Source organism: Aedes albopictus, chromosome 2 (assembly GCF_035046485.1).
Source record: "Aedes albopictus strain Foshan chromosome 2, AalbF5, whole genome shotgun sequence".
Classification (NCBI taxonomy): Eukaryota; Metazoa; Arthropoda; class Insecta; order Diptera; family Culicidae; genus Aedes; species Aedes albopictus.
Window position 1 is genome coordinate 18,112,801 of NC_085137.1, and position 6,818 is coordinate 18,119,618.

The following is a 6,818-nucleotide window of genomic DNA, read 5'->3' on the forward strand; positions in this document are numbered from 1 at the left end:
GTTTGTGGCTTGCGACTGTTAATTGGGAAGTCCTGGCGTGACTCTGAGAACCCTCTCGAATCACCTTAAATTCCTCATAATCTCATGATACTTCCAGGAACGCATCTGATTCTCCCTGAGTTCTCGTGAAACGCCTCTGAAAATCCTCAGACACACCCTGAGACCCCTAAAACGCAACTTTTTTGAAATACGTAGAAACGACCCTGATACGCCTTTGAAATCAATTGAAGCCCTTTAAAATGCCCCTGAAACTCTCTGAAACACTCCAAAAGTCCCCTTTCGAAATGCCTCTGAAAACCACTTCCAACTCTCGAAAGCCACCCTGAGTCGGCTTTTTATACTCCCTGAGGCTACTTAAAATGCCCCTGAAACTCAATGAATTTCCTGGACATCCCCAGGAAGCATTTGAAACTCTTCTAAAACCTTCCAAGAATCCATAAAAATCCTCCAAAATGCCTGAAATCCCAGCTTCCTCCCTAAGACCACTGAAATCCCAGGAGCCCACAGAAACCTTTTAAAATGCCAATTTAAGCCCCATAAACCCGAAGAAACCGCTATGAAACTCTCTGATCTGAAATACTCGGGACCCATTTATCCTCCTAGAGATCCTCTATTGCTCGCTCCCACAGGCCCCCGATCTACCTTTGATTTAGTGTACCGATACTATACAGCTCTTTACCTCCAGTTGATACCTCACGGTGTGTTGAAACAGGATTATTATCGCACTTTCATGAACCTAAAATATTTTTTCGTTATAAGTTAGCCTTAGCTGTATATATTGAGATTCTGGAGGTTAAAAAATCTTTCATCGGGGAAAATTAAAATAAATTCGATTTTAGTATTTTACCACTTTTCCCATATGATATGATATTTCTCAAATCTGATAAACCTTAACTCCGCTAGAAAAATACCTCTTTCTAATAATAAATTTGAAACCTTTTGGAGAAAAACGAATGCAAAAGTCTTTACAACGAGTTTAAATTTGTTTGGCGTTCGTTTCATGTGTCCAGCCCACTACAGTCTGCCGAAAGTCATAAATCATAAAAGCCTACATTCCTTCCATTTGTCTGGCACATAGATATTTGTAATAAAGGTAAACAAATACTTCCCATTAGTGCGACTACATTTGTGCTACATTTGCGGAAGCACCATACACCTGTGACTCATACCATTTGCAGCACATACCCTTCATGTGTTAATTTGCTTGAAATGGCTGGTATTAGTTGCACATACTTTGCATGTCAAACCACATCCACATGGATATTTGCCAAAAAGTATGAGTCAACTAGACTGAGCGTGCGTGAATTATTTGTAAAAGTTCTGCCTCTGATCTGTTGAGGACTTTTGTCCATACAAAATATTAAAAGTTTCAAAGATTTATAAAATACCTAAATACCTTAAGGTTTCAGTAACAAAAAATAACAAAAAGTTGACACAAAATACATAAGATTGGCGTTGTCATGTTATGTTAATGCATTCAAAAATGATTATTCAACATTTGGTTTAAAATAAGGTACACCGGGGCAAGTTGAAACGGGGTTATCGTGGTTTTATCTAGTCATGAAAAGCAATTTCAATGTCATAACATTTTTTTAATCAAACAATCATTTGGTCAACAATAATTACACAAATTGTATTGATTTTTTTTTTCAAAACATCACATTTTTTTTATTAAGACTTAACCTTACCGAATGCAACGCATGTTTAATATATGTCAATGACAGTTTATAGTATAAGCCTAAAATATATTGGAAACATATCAATTTGAAGGAATCTGATAGATTTCAATAATAGTAGTCCGACCCGAATGATCATTTTGATTAAAGGGTCGTTAATGAATAAACAAACAAACAATAATAGTAGTCTCGTGCAGTGATTTTTCTATGTTCGTCTGGGTTATCTGTAGTTTTATTTTATAAGACACTTTGGTCTTGATAAAAACATCATGCATTTTAATGGTTTCAATGTTATGATTGCATAATGTAAGCATTCTTTTTAACAAGCAAAATTCCTTTTTTTGCAAAGTGAGTTTGACAACAGATTCAGTATGGGGAGAAATGTCACTTCCTTGCAGAGCGTGATAAAAACGAAATAAAAAGCAAAAGTGATAAAGACGACTAGTAATAAAACTGAAAAACCATCTTCTATGTGTTATAACTATTTAGCAATCATTATTTATTCAATGATTCCGAAATGAAGAATAAAATAACTAATAAAAACTTGAAAAGTTGTACTGAAAGCTCAAATTGTGCCAATCTTTCCTTATTTTGCACACCACTGTTTGTTGTTTATATAATGTTGTCATAATATATATAATTATGACATTTTCAGAACATTGAAGTCTTCTTAATCTTGATCTACATTTTCAATGTTTATTTATCTGTTAATTTAGTTGAATTTGTTCTCAGCATAAACAACAATGAACATATCTTAAACTAAGTTAAAAGTGAATAGAGTTAAGTACTGTTCCTTTTAATTGCACTACGATTTTGAATTCTTTGACAGATATGTATTTTGACCTCAATTGTTAGGTCATCTTCAGTGTCTCGTACTTAATCCGATATTCTTTTTACGTACATGTTTATATACATGGTTCATCATCATCATATCTTAAACTGTTTCAATTAAACATTGATTGATTTCACAATAAAAAAATGATTACATATGCCTACCTTAAGAGAGTAATTAAAAGCTATTCTCTAAGGGCTGATTTATTCACCTCGGATTAACCGGTAACCCAGGCTTATCCATATAGTTAAACCAAGTTTAACGCTTAATCCAGGGTGAAGAAATCGGCCCTATGTGTCCAACATGCGAATAAAAGTATTCATAGGATAAATTTTCATTTAGTAAAGCATCGAGCCTTGCAAAATTCAGAGCATAATACATATACATAAAAGTTCTCATTATATTCGAAGAGCTATCAGTATTTCGCGTAAACTAGCTCAAAACAACTTATTTTCCAGTTAACATGAATGTTAAAAAATACGCGTGATTAAGCCACCATATTTGTTTAATTATTTCGCAATCGAAGCATCTTTCGTGTCCGTGTGATCGTCGTTTAGGTGTATCGTTACATGGTTTGGCATGCAAAATATGTGCAACTAATACCCGCCATTTCAGGCAAATTAGCACATGATGAGTATGTGCTGCAAAAGATACGAGTCACAGGTGTATGATGTTTCCTTCCAATGTATGAGTCGCATTAGTGCATGCGAAGTATTTGTTTACCTCCATTACAAATATCTAATGTTGACTTTTACGATTTATGACTTTCGGCAGACTGTAGTGGGCTGGACACATGAAACAAACGCCAAATGAATTTAAACTCGTTTTAAAGACTTTTGCATTAGTTTCTCTCTAAATGGTTTCAAATTTATTATTGGAAAGGGGACTTTTTCTAGCGGAGTTCAGGTTCATCAGATTTGCGTAATACCATATTATATGAGAAAAGTGATAAACTACTAAAATCGAATTTATTTTAATTTTCCCCGATGAAAGATTTTTTAACCTCCAGAATCTTAATATATACAGCTAAGGCTAACTTATAACGAAAAAATATTTTAGGTTCATGAAAGTGCGATAATAATCCTGTTTCAACACACCGTGTACCTGTATTATTGTGTACAATTTGATTCTGAAGCAAAATGGATACGGCTGGGTCTGGCTACAAAAAGTTTGGATTCAAAAGCAACCGTTTCGGACTTGCACCAACCTGCTCCACGCGTTAATTTCCTCCTCCAACAGGCCGGTTTGGCCAGTGCTACGCCATCCGGATAGTTCTTAGTGCTCGTTGTGTGTGAGAAAGTTATCTATTGATTTTGGGAAGAAGAATGAAGAATTGTTCTCAAACTCAGTGTCACGTTGCATGATTTTTTCCTGACGAACAGTGAAATGGCTACTAGCGCTACGCTCCACACTGGTTCCAGCCCCAAATGAGGGCAGTCATAAATATGATTTCCTCGAGTTTTATGATGAAACCGCAAAATTTACATTCCAAATGCGTTTTTTATTGTTTATTAAAAAAGGAGCTCAATCGAGTTTTTGGCTTTACGGAGCCAAAATTCATTATTATGCAGTTTTGATTACCTACTGATTTGGATATACTAATATTAGTTTAGGTAGTCAAAATTGCTCAAGAACAGTGAAACACATATAATGTAATGGATAAAGAGGGTGAAAGTTGGAAAATAGTGTCCCCTGCAATGCGGATGATTTTTGTTGGTTTTTGAGTAAATTGAAGGTACGACACTTAAGTGACTACCACCAATCTGGTCGCAAACGGTCGCAGCTAAATTCGCCAATAAATCATTGTCTAAGATTATAGGGAAGTTTTATAGAAGAACGTAAGAAGGGGTCGGAAGGGGAAATATTTTCCGGCTTGTTGAAAATTTTCTGTTTTCTACACTTTGTGGAAAAAGCATCTACAGGTATAACTCGATTTAGTGGATATTTCAGTTTTTGAAATGTCTATAAAATCGAATTTTACATAAAATCGAAGCAAATTTTTTTTATTTTGTTTTTGTTTAAATTTTATACTAACATGTACCAAAACATATAGAAACTACATGAAAATTGAGTTTTTGATAAAAGGCTCGGAGTTTTTGCCATATATTAGTAATTCTCGCTAAATAACGAATAAACCACTATATCGCTATTTTGTTACGATTGCAATCTTTTGTCTCCAAAACTATGTATGGTCGATTGAAAAGTCAATATTTTGAGCAATCGACATACACAATAATGCTATTTGCATAAATGTCCCAAAAAAAATGAAAAAAAAAACAGAAATTCATTAAGGGATTCCTTTAAAATGTCTCTAAGGAATTATTTACCCTGGAATTTCTTTATGAATTGCTTCATAAATTCCTCCAGGGTTCCCATCTGAAATTCCTCAAGGGGTTCCTTAGGAAATTTAGAGATTCGTGACAAGCACCTGATAGAGTGTGGTTACTGGTTGTGCTGTATTCGCCCAACGATCTTTCTGTTTGAGTAGTGTAGGCTTGTGCCGCTATCATACTCGGTCACCTTTTGTTGCAATACTGAGGTGTTAAATAAAATTAAGTGAACCCAGAATATTCAAGATTTTTTTCCCCGAAAAATCCTTTGGAAGTTCTTTTAAGTATTTTCTCAAACGATCCCCAAGGATTTGTTTCGCAATATTCTCCAACGTTTGCTTTAGAAATTGCTCCAGGATTTTTTTTTTTTCAATCTGAATTTCTGTCAGAAAAACTTCCTGGGATTTCACTAGAAATTCCTCCAGGGACCCTTTAAAAATGTGTGATCCATTCGAGAATTTTTTCAGAGATTCCTATAGAAACTACCTTGGGGGTGTCTTCAGAAAATCTCCCATGACTTTTGTTATAAATTCGACTAATAATTGCTTGAAAATATCTCCAGATTTTCCTCCAGAGATTTCTTTACAAATTTCTCCATTGCTTTGAAAAAACTTTCACAAATTTTTAGATAATCCTTTCATGGACCCTTGCTGAAATCCATCGTAGGATGGAAACTGCTCATAGATTTACTTTAAAAAATCATCCAGAAAATCTGAAAGAAATTCAGTCAGATTTTTTTTAACTAAATATTGTAGAGATTACTCTAGAATTTAGAATGTCATTTAAAAATTTCTCATAGAACTCTTTAAGACAGTCTTGCACGGATGGCTTCGAAAAATGTTGCATGCGTTCAAAACGTTTTGAATAGATTGTTCCAGAAATTCATCTATGAATTTCTTAGGATTTCTTTAATAGAGATTCCTCCAGAAGTTTTTCAAAGCATCCATATAGAAAACCTTCCTTGAAGTTTTTTTTTCTTTTCATTCGTGAATTTTTTGAAGTTTCTCACAAATATTCCATGAATTTTTTTTTTAAATGTGATTCACGGATACATTGAGAATCAGAAACTCAAAACTTCTTTGAAATTTTCACAGAAGCTTTCGAAAGAACTGCCCCCAAGGATTGCTTTAGAAATTCTACAGAGATTATCTTTATTAAGTATTCACAAGTTTATTCACATTCCTTGAGATACTGCTTCAAGACATTTCATTTCCAGAAATTGCTCCAAGGATTTATTAAGAAACTCTTAGGAAATGCTCCAAAGATTACTTGAGACATTTTTCTATAGATTTTGCAGACTTTTTTCAAAAATATCTCAAGAGGTATTCCTTCCGGAACTTCTTCAGAAAATCCATCTATGAATTCGAACAATATTCCTTTTTTCAGAAATTCTTATAGGAATTTATTTATAACTAGCTGTCCCGGCAAACGACGTTCTGTCTGCCTCTATGTTTCTTGACATTCAGTTCTGGAAGAAAATGACCCACAAAGTGGAATTTAAAATTTTCTCGGTTTCGTTGTTTTTCCGGTTGGTATATGAAATTATTTTTTCGTGCGAACACGTCGGGACCTTGCACGAATATAGCAGTGAAAGAATTATGACCCGTTCCCGAGCCTAATCGTGACATACATACAAACACCATTCCATTTTTATTTACACAGATATTCTTCAGATTTTTAAAAATTTCTTCAAAAGTTGTTCCATGCAGTTCCTTCAAGAATTGCTCAAGCGGTTCCTTCAAAGATTTCTTCAGCAATTCATCCTTGGTAATGTACAGGTGAAGAACGCTGAAATCGGGGAACCTTGGCTAATTAGCTCTGATTCTACCATGACAACACTAGAAATAATTTATCAAACATCTTGTCAGTAATCAGCCGACCTTTTTATAGAATTTGCTACAAATCAGCAGGCATCTACCAAAAATATCAGGAATATAATACAATTCTCGGTGAGGAAGTCAGAACGAATGAGCAGTTTGC